The sequence below is a fragment of the Geotrypetes seraphini genome, chromosome 10 (assembly GCF_902459505.1).
Source record: "Geotrypetes seraphini chromosome 10, aGeoSer1.1, whole genome shotgun sequence".
NCBI classification, from domain to species: Eukaryota; Metazoa; Chordata; class Amphibia; order Gymnophiona; family Dermophiidae; genus Geotrypetes; species Geotrypetes seraphini.
Genome location: NC_047093.1, coordinates 60,244,906 through 60,260,582, shown reverse-complemented (window position 1 = coordinate 60,260,582; position 15,677 = coordinate 60,244,906). Strand labels below are relative to the sequence as shown.

Genomic DNA, 15,677 nt, shown 5'->3' with positions numbered 1-15,677 from the left:
ATCAATCTCTGGAAAAACAATTCAAAATTCTTCCCCTTCGACAGAGCTTACAGTCTTTTCTGACCAAGAAGACAAACAAGGGTTTGGGAAGCTACATGTATTACGGGAGTGATTAACTACCCACTATAAAACTACACTCCACGTTACAGTAGTTCACCACAAAAAATCGATGCATCGTTTCTACCATTAAATATATCAGTTCTAGATTAAAACAGATTTCCTCTGTGGTTACTGAAATTTCTCATAGATTTTAAATTTCAGGCATCTTTCATTACACATTCTTACATTACAGTTTTCCTTTGGAATTTCAAACCAACATTAAATACCTAGATGAAATCTCCATTTTAAAAAAACAACAACAACAAAATCGCAAAAAACCTAAGCACTCTTTGGAAGGCTACCACTCACATCTTGGAGGAAGCTCAGAGAATAGATTATTTTCTATCATGTTTTCACTGGTGAGGGGGGCTGGCCTCTGTTGGAGGCAGGATGCTGGGTTCAATGGGTAATTTCAAGTGCTTAAGAAATTCAAGTCAAGAAATTATAAGCTATAATTATAACTTATATGCTAAAGAAATAATTTGTATGGTATAGATGGGAGACACTTGTAACTCTGACATTAAACATTTTTGGTTTTAAGATACTAAGCATAAATGCTTCAAGGTAAATTTGATTTAAAGAATGTTAACCTTAATGCTGTTATAATGCCAGGAGCTTCCGTTTAGAAAATCATTGTTAGAAGACATTCCTTTGGTAAGAACATTTTCGCCATCTGTTTCTTCCTCTGAAAGTAATTTCTGGGCTAGAAATTTGTTAAGACTGTCATTTTTCTGATTTGTAATCTTTAGAAGAGAAATCTACTGGCCTTAGAGAGTCCTATTACAATTATATACAGAAAGAAATATATATTTTAAAAAGGGTAATAGTGTTCACCCCAGCACTGCATAAATGATAAGGTATTGTTATTTTTCCCAAGGAAGAACATTAACTCACTGAGATGAAATTCTAAGACATCCAAGACTTCCAACTGCTGGCTTCCAGTGCCATCTTCCTATGGAAACTGGTACTGCAGTTATCCACAAGAACTTAAACATTAGACATACTGGATCTAATCTCTGTGCTCCCTCCTGGCGTTGAGTAGTAGCCTTCCAAAGTGTACTTGACTAATAGTATTAAGCCCTACCAAGGATGGTAGCATACGCAACATCCAGTTGGTGATCATGGCCATGGTACTCAGTATAACCCCAATCTTAAATAAAGGCACCAACATCTCTGCTTGTATCCGTTTCTTTAACCCTTCATTCTGAGCAAGCAACACAAGTTGCTTAGAAATACCAGCTGCAACTTCCCTCCACATCAAGCATAGTCAATTGCTTCTGAAACATGTTTGCTTGTGAGTGTGTTTTCTTGACACTTCATTTTAATGATATGAAATGAAACAAAATGTATCAAGAAAAGTGTGGAATAGCTTGTAAGTTTCTTGAATCCACATCATTCTCTTCTTGGTTGGGCCGAAAACTTTTCAATGCCCTCTCGTGCCTATATATGGATATCTTATGAAATATTGCAGAGAACCACCAATATGCAAATAATAGGAGAGTTCTGTCATAAACAAAAAAAAATAACACTCATGAATTAGAAAATGTGTTGAATTTAATATTTATGGGTCACCTTAAAGGTGAAATAATGGGGCTCATTTTCAAAACAGAATAACATCCCCCCCCCCAAAAAAAAAGGCACAAAGTGGTAGATGGACTTTTTTAATGTCCAAATTTCTATTTCTGAAACTAATTTTAAGATGTTTTTCTATGCAGTTCATCTAAATCTCAAGGAGGCATGTTTTGGGCAGGACTACGTGAGTTTACAATTTGGACATTTTTCTGCGATTATGGAACGATGTAAAAATGTCCAGGGCAAAAAAATGGACATTACTCACTAAACTTGCTTCAATAATGACTAAATGCCCAAAAAGCGCCCAAACTGACTAGATGACTACTGGAGGGATAAAAGCATGACCCCCCCCCCTTCCCTTAATCCTCCACTGGTCACTGACTCCTTCCCACCTCCCTAAGACTTCATGACAACTGCAGACGTAAAGGCCATTCCTCTTAGAACAGCATGCAGGTCCCTGGAGTAGCCTAGTGGTTGGTGCAGTGGACTGTTGAGAAGGGGTCCCAAGCCCATATCCCATTCTAACTGGTATACTTATGGTAGAAAATGAGTGCCCTAAAACCTAAAAAATATCTACTGAGCTCAGATACAGGTGACATCTCAAGCATAAGGACTTTTTAGCAAATTATATTCAAAGTATACAAAAAAATATTGTCGTTTAGATATATGTCCAAGGAACATATTGGCGAATGCCTCGCCTACCTTTAGAGCTCATCTCTATAAATGGATTACTTCTCAATTACAGTCTGGACAATTTGAAAAAAATCTAGGAAAAATAATAATAACCCCTATAGTAAAAAACCAGAAGGAGCGAAAAAAAACTATAAGCCAGTTGCAAGTATCCCATTATTTGAAAAATTAATGGAGGGACTGGTGAATGCCGAATTGGTGAATTATTTAGAGAAATATTCTACACGAAAATCAATCCGGATTTCGTTCTGGACACAGTACAGAATCAGTAATAACATTACTATTAAATTATTCTGTTCAGTACTGGTACAAGTGCCTTGATCCTGCAATTGGATCTGAGCAGCGCTTTCGATTTAGTGGATCATGATCTACTGTTAAACTGCTTGGACTCAATCGGGATCAGTGGTAAGGTACAAAATTGGTCCAGAGGGTTCTTAGAACAAAGAACATATAAAGTGTTTTCTAATGAGAAATATTCTCCGTCTTGGAACTTATGTGGAGTACCGTAGGGCTCTCCTTTATCCCCAACGTTGTTTAATGTTTATTTAGTGTCCCTGGCACATTTACTCCAAAGTCTAGAAGTAATGTTTTACATTTATGCAGACGACATCTCTATATTGCTACCTTGTAAGAACATCTCAAATGAATTAATTACTCGAATTTCTATAATCGTAGAAAAGGTAGAATTATGGATGTAGAATTTTGGGCAAGCCCTTATGATAAAATTCAAGAAAAAAGTATCCAACCGAAGGGCCAAAATTTCGAGATAGCATCTAATTTGAAAATTCTGGGAGTTACTTTGGATCGCACATTACATACAGATTTATTAATTAAAAAAAGTTATGCGCTTTTATGGAAATTAAGAACCATTAAAAAGATTTTTGACAGCAAATCTTTTCGGTTACTGGTTCAATCAATTGTATTATCAACTTTAGACTATTATAATATAATTTATTTGGGGTTACTTAAAAAGATTATATTAAGACTTTGGTTGGTGCAAAATGCTGCAGTTTGCCTGATTTTTAATCTTAAAAAATATGATCATGTTAGTCCTTTTTATACCAAGTTGCATTGGTTGCCTTTTGGGGATAGAGTGCTTTTTAAATTCGGATGCATTTGTTATAAGGTGCTTTTTGGATTATCTCCCTTATATTTGTCCCCCTATCTGAAACTTTCTTATTCAACAAAAGGAACTAGAAACTCTGGAAAGTTCATCTTCCCTACTCCAAAGGCCTGTCGTTTTAAGACCTTTTTAGACAGGACTTTGGAGTATCAAGCTGAGAAGATGAACTCCTGGCTAAGTCCGAAGATTGTTCAATCTAATACTTACTTCACATTTAGACCTATTTATTTAACAAATTTTTAAAATTATTTTTAACATTTTATTTGAATGTTTTTAACAATTGTATTACTTTTATTATATAATTTTAGATTGTACTTAGATAGTGTGTTCTATGAAACTGCCATGTACTGAAATGTCTCAGTATTCTCCTGTTGTGAACCGCCCAGAACTACTGGTTGGGCGGTATACAAGAAAATAAATTATTATTATTATTTATTATTATTGTAGTGGTGTACGTACAGTTGGGTATAGTATATTTTTTTACAATTCCTGGAGAACTCAGCAAACAACACAAGGAAAGAGTGGTATAGTGGTTAGAGCTACAGCCTCATCATCTGAGGATGTGGGTTTCAAGCCCAACACTGCTCCTTGTGACCCTGGGCGAGTCACTTAATTCTCCATTCAGTGGTGTAGTAAGGGGGGGGGGGGTGCAGTCTGCCCCAGGTGCGGTCTTCCTTGGGGCGCTTGCACCCCTCCTGCTTTCTGCCCCCCCTGTCTCACACATGTCTTTTGCCTTCCCTCCCCACCCCTCATACCTTTTTATCTTCGGCGTGAGTGACCCACACCTAGGAAGTGACATCAGAGCATGCTGAAGATGACGTGAGCAGCTACTTCGTGGCTGCTCCCGGTGAAGATAAAAAGGTATAGGGGAGAGGGAAGAGGCATGTGCATGTGTGGCAGGGGGGCAGGAGAGGGGCGACATCGCCCCTGGCACTGCTCACCCCCATTACGTCACTGTCTCTATTGCCCCAGGTACGCTAGGTAGATTTTGAGCCTGCCAGGACAGATAGGGAAGAAATGTTTGAGAACCTGAGTGTAAAACCACTTAGACAACCTGGTGGTATATGAATAATTAATAATAAACTTGAAATAATAAATAATAACTAACATGGTTATGATGTGATGTATACCTGGGACCTCTTATGTAACATTTAATGCAGTACCTCCTAGGCTGCCCCACTGCTCTGCTGGGATGTCTTTGTGACAGGTATAGTAAGACTGCTGGTCCGCAGACATCCCATTGATTTGTTTTTGTGCATTTTTCCCCTTGGATGTTTTTTTGTTTGGAAATGGTCCTTAAAGAAAGATGCACTGACTACAAAAACATCTAAAATAGGGTGATTTTTGAATAAAAAATATAGACATTTTTCTGATTTGAAAATGATCATGTTTGGACTTTTTTTGGACTTTTTTTTTTGGGGGGGGGGAAAACTGTCAAACTCTGATATTGAAAATGCCCCTCTATATCCCTCATATCTCTCAAATTTAATCATCATTTCATGGCTTTTCAAAAGGTGTCAAGAAGTGAAACAGAAACTGGACCGATGATTAAATATGAAGGATGTGAGGGCGGTCTGGCTGCGACATCTGTCACCCCATTGATCGCTAGGGTTGATTCAGCTGATCTGGCTGGCATTATTGTATGTTCCTTTTTCCTTTGTACAACTTGTCTGTGTTTTGCCTCGTTAACATTTCTCTGTTTGCACTTCTTGTATATTAAAATCAATAAAATTTTAGAAAAAAAAAATGAAGACTGCAAATTGTTTTGCAAGTAATGAGAGTGATTTGATTGCATCTTATAAGTATGGACAGAAGTGCCCATATTAATAATAATAATTTTATTTCTTGTATACTGCCCTGCCATTAGTTCTAGGTGGTTCACAACAGTAGATAAATACAATTGTATACACATTTCTATGGGCAGAATTATACATCATGGTTAAAAAAAACAACTTAAACATGCTAGTATTAATATCTCAATTAAAAATACAACCTAATTGTAAAAAAAATTTACAAATACGGCATGATAAAATCACCTCATCCTCCCCACCACCCATTGTTCATTCCCAGGAATTCTTACACAAATGGAGAGTAATTGAATAAGAAGTCACTAACCATAAATGTTATTCTGTTGGGCAGAATAGGTCTAATGGCTAAATTATTGAAATATTACTAAATTTAGCAATAAAAACAAATCTTAGCCATTGGAAAGATTTTACGAGGATAGAGTATATTACTTGGTGGAATTCTGTATGTCTCATAGCTAAATTTGAAAGGGCTTTTGCTGAAAAAGAGATAGTTTGCACACATCGTAAGATATGGAAACCTCTCATAAAATATAGTGACATAGCAGATTTATTTTGTTGAAATTTATTAATGACATCCATGCTGTTAATTATATGTTGATTATTGTTATCATCTATTGGTAGTTGCTAGTGAGCTACCTTTATTTGTGCTTTGTTTTAATTGTGTTAACTAATACTTTTTTTTCTGATGTATTATATAACTGTTATTGTATAGGATGATTGTTGGTTCCTATGTATAAAGTAAATCTGTTATGATTTGGTTGTATCTATAAGTATTATATAATAAAATTTATTGAACTAAAAAAAAAAAAGAAGTCGCTTAGGTGGGTATGCCATCACAGGACCTGTTTTGGATCTATGGGCTCCTTTTACGAAGGTGCACTAAGCGTTTTAGTGCATGCACCAGATTAACATGCGCTATAGCATGCGCTGGTCAAAAATCTACCACCTGCTCAAAAGAAGGCAGTAGCGGCTAGCACACGTGGCAATTTAGTGCGCTATTCCATGCGCTAAGGCCCTAACGCGCCTTCGTAAAAGGAGCCCTATGTGTCAATTTTTGTATGTGTCAGTTTTAGGCCCCCAGGATCCATCTTCGGGAGCAGGAGGAAGTGCAAAGTCCTCTGATCCTGCTGCTGCCGGCCGCTACGCAATAGCGGCCTTAGGCCATGCCCCAGCGCATCATCTGATACACGGGGAGGGGCCTAAGGCCCTGATTGGCTGAGGCGTCTCGGGCTCCTCCCTGCTCTGGGCACCTCAGCCAGTCAGGGCCTTAGGCCCCTCCCTGCGCATCGAATGATGCATCGAGGCATGGCCTAAGGCCGCACTCGTCGGCGGAGGAAGCCTTGAGCAGGAGGGACTGAGCACCCCTCCTGCTCCCAACAATACTAAAGTACGGGGAGGGGGTGGGCCTTGCCTGGTCATCCTTCTAGCCTCAGAGGAGGCTTGGAGCAGGAGGGACCAGGCACCCCAGAAGATGGAGCCGAGGCGGCCTAAGGAGCAGGAGGGACCAGGCACCCCTTCTGCTCCCAAAAATTAGTAAGATACACAGGGCGGGTGGGTCAGGCATAGCCGCCTGGCCCAACCTGGGGTGGACTGAACCGCTTGAATCGGGGGGGGGGGGGTGTCGGGCCGGGGTGTCGGGTTACAACAGACTCTCCTGCCTGCCCTGCTCTGCCCTGATTTCTCCTGTCTGCTCGTCCTGACTCTCTGCCACCGTTCCCCGCAGTGCAGGCCTACTTTAAAACCATGGGCTTGCACTGCAGGGAGGGCGGCAGAGAGCAGGAGAGTTGGGGCGAGCAGGCAGGAGAGATCAAGGCACAGCCCTGACAGCAGTGAAAGGAGGCTGCTTCTCCTGTCACTACTATCAGGATCTGCGCATGAGCAGGGATCGGACATTTGCGATCCCTGCTCGCAAATGGGGCATTCCTCCGATCACCCCCATTTGAATATTCTTCCTTTGTGAATCCCTCGGACCTGCCCGAATTGGAAACAGATTGGTCCAATTTGGGCAGGTTAGTGAATCTAGCCCCAAGTCTAATAAGCAATTGAGGCCCAGATGCATTACAGCCAGCGATCGTCACTAAACCTGTTTTGACAGCTTTAGTGACAATCGCATTTGCTGACCTGATGCAGAAAACGGCTCACCATCGCTCATTCTCTGATCTGACCATGCAAATCAGCTCATTAATATTGAAATGCCATGTAAACTAGTAGAGTGATTGATGTTCTAACATGGCTTCCCGATGCACAAAAAAAATGTGATCGCTTTTAGCGATCCAACAAAAGTGACTGGTCAAGACCAGTTGCTTCCCATAGTTTAGCCCTTTTTTTAATGGGCACAGATGCTGTGCATGTTACATATGCACAATATCTCCCTTGTTAAAAAAAAGAAAAGAAAAGCACCAGCACTGCCATGACAACCAACTTCCTCCATGGCAGCAAAATGGCAATAGGGATGTCCACTCCCTTCTGCCACTGAAGGCCCACTCCTGCACCAGGTGCCCCCTCGAACCAACCCCTACCCTACCCCTTCCCCCCCAAAAAGGCAGGAGGAATGCCCACTCCCTACTCCCTACTGCCACCAAATGCTCCCCCGAACCCCCTGCCCCCCCCCATACCTCTTTTTGAAGATCGAAGCAGGAGGGAAGCACAGTCCCTCCACCTTCAAGGCCCACCGATCCAAAATGGCAGGCCTTCCCTCCTTGATGCATCATATGATGCATGGGGAGGGGCCCAAGGCCTTGAATGGCTCTACCTAAGGTCCCTCCTAATCAGGGCCTCAGCCTCCTCCCTCTATCCTGTATGATGTATGGCAGTAGGGAGTGGGCATCTCCCTCCTGCCATTTTTTTCTCACATGGTGGTGGGTGGGTGGGGCGGTATGGCTGGAGGGAATGGGCATCCCTCCTGCTGACTTTCACTACAGGGGGAGGGGGGGAATTCCCAATGCCGCATTTACCAGGGCTCGTCGAGGAGGGCAGTCATCAACGGAGGTGGGGGGGGGGTGCTTTTTTTTAATGGGACAGATATTGTGAAAAGCACCCTGAGGTTGTTGGCTCAAACCCACACTGCTCTTTGTGACCCTCAGCAAGTCACTTAATCCCTCATTACCACAGATACATTAGACAGATTGTGAGTCCACCATGACAGGGAAAATTGCTTGAGTACCTGAATAAATTCATGTAAACCATTCTGAGCTCCCCTGGAAGCTAAGGGGGGACAGGTTCAGGACTAATGTCAGGAAGTTCTGCTTCACTCAGAGAGTGGTTGACACCTGGAATGCCCTCCCAGAGGAGATTATTGCGGAATCAACCGTCCTAGGCTTCAAGAGCAAACTAGATGCATATCTCCTTAAGAGAGGCATATAAGGATATGGTGGACTATAAATTACGCCAGGTGTACACCTGGCAGGGCCTCCGCGTGTGCGGATCGCCGGACTTGATGGACCGAAGGTCTGATCCGGAGATGGCAGTTCTTATGTTCTTATGTTCTTATGTTCTTAATATAGAAAATTGAATGAATGAAAGAACAAATTAACATGTGCTTAATTCAGGATAAATGACCTAATGCAGAATGAGCTAAAGGGCTCTGTGTCAGCTTTGGTATCTGCATGAGCTAAGTGTCACGGTAGTTGTTTTTAAAAATATTTTTTAAAGGGTGTGTGTCAGGGGCAGAGAATGGGCATGCAGTGGCATAGTAAGGGGTGTGTAGGGAGGAGGGTCTTGCTAAGGGCACGCCACCCCTCCTCCTCTCCGCCCCCTCCCTGCTCCTCTCCTTACTGCACGTACCGCTTGCCTTCTCCATACCTTTTTAACTTCCCCGGTGCACAGGTGCTGCCCGCATCGGCACTCTCTCTGATATCACTTCCGGGACCCGCACCTAGGAAGTGATGTCAAAGAGCGAGCCAACACCAAGGTGGGCATGCTGCCAATGCTGGTGAAATTAAAAAGGCAAAGGGGTGCCCGTGTGATAGGAGGGAGGGGTGCCACTGCTCCGGGCACCGCTCACCCTTACTATGCCACTGTGGGCTTGGAAGCACTATCCGTCTGGTGTGCTAGCGTGTCCATAATGTAGGAGCCCTCAGCACCTTCCACAAAGGAGTTGGTAAGTGATCCTGTGTTAATGTTATTATTTTTTTTTTTTTTTTAGTAGTGCGCTGATGCTAGCAATGGCTCACAGCCAGAAATTCAACACACAGAAAAATGCCTATTGCATGCTGCACTAGAAATGAGCTTAACACACAGGAAAGTCTCATCGTAGGGCTCGATAAAGCCCGTTTACTAGCGCAGTTTAGTCAAAGGGCCCAGCGTCATTTGTCTACAATTTAATTACAAGTGCGAAATGAGCTAATTTGTCATTGCTGATATCCAATGATAAGTCTTTCAAATGAGATGCTAAATCAAGGTTCTGTTTAGTTAGTGAACATCAAGAATCCTATTATATTTTATAAAAGTATTATGGATGGGCAGCATAATTTTACATCAAATTATATTTCCATCTGAAAAACTGCATGTACTAAGAAGTGAAAGAGCCAATGAAAATACTGATTCACCTTTCTGTTATGTATCCCTCTTAAATTAAACATACAGCTTTGAGATAAAAGCATTGATAAATTCATGCATTGAGGGCCAAAACCTATATACGTATGTCGCCTACAATCAGCATTTAGGGCTCCTTTTCCGAAGGTGTGTTGGCGGTTTAATGCGCGTAATAGCGCACGTTAAACTGCCGGCCATGCTAGCCGCTACCGCCTCCTCTTGAGCAGGCGGTAGTTTTGCGGCTAGCACGGGGGTTAGCGCGTGATGAAAAGTCATGCGGCTTAGTAAAAGGAGCCCTTAGTGTGATTCCATAAACTTTCTCTAGTTAGGTGCAGTTTATAGAATCACACAGCTCCTGTTTGTGCAACGTACATTTAGGCATTTATGCCAATGAAAACCAGGCCTGAATGCTTGTGCATGGACCGGGCATATTAAATAACAATGCAATTAACTTTGAGGCATGCCCATGACCTGTCCGTGCTCTCATTTTCAGATCCTCACACTAGAATTTGCACACACCACTTTATACATATTGCTTAGAAAGTTGCGCACATAAATTCTAATTAGTGTCAATTAGCGCCAGTTATTACTTGTTAATTCGCAATTATCAGCGCTGATTTGTTTCTTAAACAATTAATGTTGCATGCACATATCAGCAGTGCGTACAGACTTGCACGTGTAACTTTGGTCACACTATACAGAATGAGGTCCTGAGGGTATTCACACTGCTCATCTTGCATTGCACTAAGAGCTAGTGTTACATGCTGGGGCTCAAGGCAAAAATTTTGGAAGGGACTCCAAAGACCATCAGTAGCCTATACCCCTTTCATATCCAGGCTGACTTGGGGCCCTCTATGGAATTGTAGCCCAGAACAGTCGTCCTGGTCGTACTCTCTGGAGGCACTGAGCATACGTACATGTTCTTCAATCCTGCAGAAATACCCCTTTTCAATCTGGCAAAATGTCCTTCTTTGCTGGCAAACATACACAACATGAGAAATCCTCTTACATGCTGAGATTCTTAAATGGAATAATACTTTAAGAAGGTTTCACTGAAAATGTTAGTGTTTGAGAAGTCATCTGATAGCCATGCTTTCAAAAGTACTGTTATTTCTATAGGATCTGCAGTTCACAATCTAAACATCACTAAGGATTTTCCAGGCAAGACATTAACGATTTTCTTTATTGTTTATTTAAATGATAAAATCTAAAATCTAAGTTACAAGATAGTTCATAACCTGTAACTCAGTCAAACCAATATTCTGTTCTCATTCCAATCTAAGACAAACAGTACAAAGACTTAAATTAAATACAACTTTGGGAAAGAGCAACTTCTATATAGGAAAATATCCAAATGAATTTATGTTTAGGGAGGATTAAAAAATAATGTCTTTGCACTATTTTCAATCTACTTTTCCAATAATTTGGAGCATACAGTATATGGTATTTATTACTAGAAAGCAGAATTTTTTTGCTGTACAGCTTTCGGCACACACAGACTTTGGTCAGAAGTGTGTATTGAAACTGTATATTGTATTGAAAGTGTATTGAAAGTGTATTGAAAGTGTGTATTGAAAGTGTGTATTGAAAGTGTATTGAAAGTGTGTATTGAAAGTGTGTATTGAAAGTGTATTGAAAGTGTGTATTGAAAGTGTATTGAAAGTGTGTATTGAAAGTGTATTGAAAGTGTGTATTGAAAGTGTGTATTGAAAGTGTATTGAAAGTGTGTATTGAAAGTGTATTGAAAGTGTGTATTGAAAGTGTATTGAAAGTGTGTATTGAAAGTGTATTGAAAGTGTATTGAAAGTGTATTGAAAGTGTATTGAAAGTGTATTGAAAGTGTGTATTGAAAGTGTGTATTGAAAGTGTATTGAAAGTGTGTATTGAAAGTGTGTATTGAAAGTGTATTGAAAGTGTGTATTGAAAGTGTGTATTGAAAGTGTATTGAAAGTGTGTATTGAAAGTGTATTGAAAGTGTGTATTGAAAGTGTGTATTGAAAGTGTGTATTGAAACATTAGTAAGTAGAGAAAAGGGGCATTTGCCTTTGATCAAAATTCAGACCTATTTATAGTGATAAGAAGACAGAGGGTAACTAATGTATGTTTGGGTTTACGCAACAGCAGTCTTCAACAAGTTGTATAACTGTAATGAGACTCAAAACAGTAATATATTGATGGATCTTTAACTGATTAATTGAGCTACAGATGGATTATATAAGTGTCAGTTTGTTTTAAGCAACAAGAAGATGGCTGAGCTCCCCGAACACAAGTGTTTATTCAATGTAAAAAATATTATTGTCACTGGACTAGCTGGAGGTACATAGAAACATAAAAATATGATGTAGAGAATGACACAGGGACATATTTTTCACCGTCCCTGCTGGAACTCATTTTCCCATCCCATCCCCGCAAGTTCTTTTCCTGTCCCTGCCCCATTCCTACAAGCTCTGTCCTCATCTGCAGAAGCCTCAAACACTTTAAAATCATAAGTGTTTGAGGCTTGTGCGGTTAAGGCAGAGCTTACAGGAATGGGGCAGGGGCAGGGACAGGGACTGTGACAGCGACAAAACTCACAGGGATGGGACAGGAAAATTGAGTTCCTGCAGGGATGGGGACACTTTTATCCATATGTCATTCTCTAACATGATGGCAGATAAAGGCCAAATGGCTCATGTAGTCTGCCCATCCACGGCATCCACTAGATGGACCATTTGGATATCTCCTCCTCTCCCTAAGAGATCCCATGTGCCTGTCCCATGCTATAGAAACATAGAAATACGATGGCAGATAAAGGCTAAATGGCCCATCCAGTGAATCTCTAAACAGAAGAACAAAAACACTGACTGAAAATAAGAGAAAAGGTGAAGAATTTATGTCGAGAAGTCCCAATACAGAACTATTTCACTCCTTATGACCTTGGCTATAAGATCTGGGCCCGGATTATATGGAAATAGAGAAAATGAAGGCAGATAAAGACCACATGGCCTATCCAGTCTGCCATACCATCTACTATCCCTTCATCTCACTTAGAAATCCTATTTACTTGTCTCAAGCCATTCCATGCATCCATCACCCTTTCTGTAAGGAAGTATTTTCTTAAGTTACTTCTGAGTCCGCCCCCTTTCATCTTTATCCAATGCCCCCACCCCTGATTCTAGAACTTCCTCTCAATTGAAAAAGACTCAAGACATATTTATGTCACTGAGGTATTTAAATATCTCTATTTTATCTCCCTTCTCCCACCTTTCTTCCAAAGTATACATATTGAGATATTTTTTGGTATCAACCAACTAGGAAGTTGCGCTCTGAGAAACAACACTGATTGGAGGTGCCTTCACTGAAACAGGTGAAATCAGGGAGTTGTTGACATTCCATGATTGCAGTCCGGGACTCGGTGTTGTGGAATAATTTGCCTTCTGAAGTAAAGAAAGTGCCCACTCTATTAAGTTTCAGGAAATTACTTAAAACTGAACTGTTTCGGCAATATTTTTCAGTATGATTTTTCTATTTATAGGAATGTGGTAGCAAACAGTTGATTCGTCCAATTTGTTGCACTGTATGTCTGATTTGTTATATTGTATGCAGAAAAAATTTTATTGTTTGTATTTTAATTATGAATGCATTATTGTAACTCACACAGAACTATGGTCAGGCAGGAAGCAATTTATGCATGTTTGGATTGCCTTCTGCTCAACGCGATTGAGAGGAGGCTTTTCAAAACTTGGACAAAGTGCATGGTTTTGAAAAGCCGTCTGGACCCCCGGACATGTCCTGAAAAGGAGGACATGTCCGGGAAAATCCGGACGTCTAATAACCCTAGTTAGAGAGGTCCGGGGAAGAAGACAGAAGGGGTGATTTCTCTATGCACCTTGGTTCATAGACAAAACCGCGCGAGACAACGGCGCGCCGAAGAAAAGCACTATTTTAAAGGGTTCCGATGGGGGGTGTTGGTAGGGAACCCCCCTATTTTACTTAACAGACATCGCGCTGGCGTTGTGGGGGATTTGGGGGGTTGTAACCCCCCTCATTATACTTGAAACCAAACTTTTTGCCTGTTTTTTAGGGAAAAAGTTCAGTTTTAAGTATAATGTGGGGGGTTACAACCCCCCAAACCCCCCACAACGCCAGCGCGATGTCTGTTAAGTAAAATAGGGGGTTCCCCACCAACACCCCCCATTGGAACCCTATAAAATAGTGCTTTTCTTCGGCGCGCCTTTAACCTTGCGCTCAGTTGTCTGTGCGCCGTTGTCTCGCGCGATTTAGTCCCATCACCATGCACCTTGACTACAAACCCCTAGAGACTGCTTGGCTGAAGTAAGCCAACTTTTTCCTTTGATGAATTCCTTATGAGTCTTGTTTTGAGGTCTGTCTCAAGATGGACTGTTCAGACTATGTTTAGGGTGTAGCAGTCACAAGCCCTAAAAAATACCGGGACTTTTGTTTCTTGAACAAAAAGACTGCTGCTTATATACCTGTCCCTGTAAAGTAACAGGATTTTTTTTTCTCCTTTTGATCAATAAAGAGTTTTTCTTTATCCCTTGTGTCTGGGTCTGACTGTGTGGGCACAGGCCCAAACCTAAACCCCGCTTGCGTTGTTACAGACTTATGGACTTTGCTTTTAGGAACTTGTCCAAACTTTCTTTTAAACCCTACCATGCTAACAACTTTTATCACATTCTCTGGCAATGTATTCCAGAGTTTAACTGCATGTTGAATGAAGAAATATTTTCTCTGATTTCATTGCCTGCCCCCTAGTCCTTGCATTTTTGGAAAAATAGACACACAGCTACTCATTCCACTTCACTTAGTATTTTATAGATCTTTATCATATCTTCCCTCAGCTGTCTCTTCTCCAAGCTGAAGATCCTCTCTCTAACCTTTCCTCATAGGGAAGTCATCTCATCCCCTTTATCATATTCCTCACCCTTCTTTGTACCTTTTCTAATGCCACGATATCTTTTTTGAGATGCAGTGACCAAAATTGCACACAATATTTGGGGTGAAGTTGCACAGTGGAGTTATGCAGAGTTTTAATAATAGTCTCAGTTTTGTTTTCCATGCATTTCCTAATAATTCCTAACATTCCTATATGGTATCCTCCCTCCCTTTATCCCTCTTTCTTGGAATTCCTCAAACCCTAATACCACCAGATCCTCCCACAAATTAAAACTATCCTTCCCCTCGCTAAAAGGCATTTCCCACACAGGAAAGCTAGGGACCTCCCTCCACTTCAAAATCGCTGAGCTCTGGAACAACTTTACCTCCCCTCTTCGGAACTTGAGCTCTCTCCAAGTTTTCCGCAAACATCTGAAAACCTGGCTTTTCTCAAAAAATGTAAGTCTCCCTCCAACTTAGGAATCAAGGAAACTCTTATATCTTGGCATCCCAAGTCCTCTAAATTTTCTTCACACTTCTACCTCTAACCCTCTGTTGTAGTTCCATCCTATTTCTCCTATTGTAAACCGCGTCGAGCTCTACGAACGTGGAGATGATGCGGTATACAAACCTAAGGATTAGATTAGATTAGATTTGCTTTCTTAGAGTTTCAATGTATCCTTAATCCTTTCCCTGGGCGACGACTCCAAATGCGAAACCTTGCATAGTCAAGCCTCTTTATGGATCTAAAAAATTGTTTGTGCTTATGTCTGATCTGCTCCTTTTTTTTTTTTTTTTTGCTTCATATCTGTGAAAATCCCAGGCTCTCTTTGTGTAATCTCATAAACTGACTGCTACATGGCACAAAGACTTATAGTTTAATTTTATTTCTGTTATACTGAGCTTCAAATTCAAAAATCTGCTGGGGGAGAAAAATGTCTTTCAAGACTTCCAGGATGCTACGGTACTACATTTGA

At 41.0% G+C, this 15,677-nt stretch overlaps 1 protein-coding gene across 1 annotated transcript in view; it reads right to left on the bottom strand.

Annotated features, from left to right (window-relative positions):
• OLFM1 (olfactomedin 1) overlaps positions 1–15,677 on the bottom strand; it is a 104,002-nt gene that overhangs the window by 62,939 nt on the left and 25,386 nt on the right. The window lies entirely within an intron of this gene.